Below are 1,424 nucleotides of genomic sequence, written 5' to 3'. Positions count from 1 at the left end.
AAGAGTGGATGCAGAGGCCATGGAGAGATGTTACTTACTGGCTTTGTTATAGAACCCAAGACTCCCAGCCCAGGGATGGCACCACCCACAATGGGCCCTCCCTTCTTGACACTAATTGAGAAAATGCCTTACAGCTGGATCTCATGCTGAAGGAACATTTCCTTAAGGGAGACTCCTTTCTCTGTGATAACTCCAGCTTGTGTCAAGTTGACGCACAAAACCAGCCAGTACAGGTGGGAATATGACGGACTAAGAAAGCTTCAGCACAAACTCAGAAACTGGAATCATGCATGACTCAGTTAAGGAGTGAGCCACCCACACGCTTTCCAGTGATCTAGGAGTCATGGACCGCATCAGGAAGTCCCAATGTATGGGAGTCCCTGATCCAGAGGGTAGCAAGAGGCCAGGCAGAAGGCAGACAGTGTGTTTGTGTGTGGGGCATCTCCCAGGCTCCCCCAGTGTATGCATCATTCTGGTGTCAGTGAAGTGAATGGGCAGAGGATGGAAATTACCCTCAGGGAAGTTATTTAGGATGCAGCCAACTATTTCCTGTTAACATCATAGGGCTCATGCCTTGAAGGTTTGAGCCTTAACTGTTTGTGCCAATCATAGATAGGTGATTGGATCGTGAGGACTCTGATATAATCAATGGATATTCTACATAATTTTCTTATCCATTGTTACTGTATGTGCGTGATACGAGGGTAGATGTGTATTGCCCTAGCATGTGTGTGGAGAGCAGAGGGCAACTTCTGTAGGTGGTTCTTTCCTTCCACCTTGGTTTCCGAGGAACTCAGATAGTTAGGCTTGTGTGGCAGGGCTTTTACCCACTGTGCCATCTTTCCAGCCCTAGAATTGCCATTTAAATAGTCTCAGGGAAGCGGTGCAGACTCGTGGAGGTGGATCCTAGCTAGGGAAAGTCGGTCACCAGAAGCACGTGCTTAGGGACAAGGCCATGTTCTAGGACTTTGTTCATCTCTCTCCAGGTCACCGTGAGGTGAAGCACTCTGCTCTGCCATAAGGCTCTGCTTCATCACACAGGACTCAGAAGTCACAAAGCCGCGTGACCATTGCTGCAACTAAGCCAAATCAATGACCATTGGCTGCAACTAAGCCAAATCAATGACCATTGGCTGCAACTGAGCTAAATCAATTCTCCTTCCCGTTAGTTGTTTCTTAAGGAATTGTGTCGCAGCAACAAAGTATCTTCCATGCCTACTCTCTTTCTCTTAAATCTTTGAATTTTGTTTGTTGGCTTCAAGTGCTTGAGTTCTTCTATAGTAAGTGCTGGCCCCTAGCAGCTGCTAACTTTTTCAGCCAGAACTTATTAAGAGAATCCCTACCCTGGGCATGGTGGCGCATGCCTTTAATCCCAGCACTCGGGAGGCAGAGGCAGGTGGATTTCTGAGTTCGAGGCCAGCCTG

The sequence above is a fragment of the Mus pahari genome, chromosome 20, assembly GCF_900095145.1.
Source record: "Mus pahari chromosome 20, PAHARI_EIJ_v1.1, whole genome shotgun sequence".
Lineage (NCBI taxonomy): Eukaryota > Metazoa > Chordata > Mammalia > Rodentia > Muridae > Mus > Mus pahari.
Note: the sequence above shows the minus strand (reverse complement) of the source record.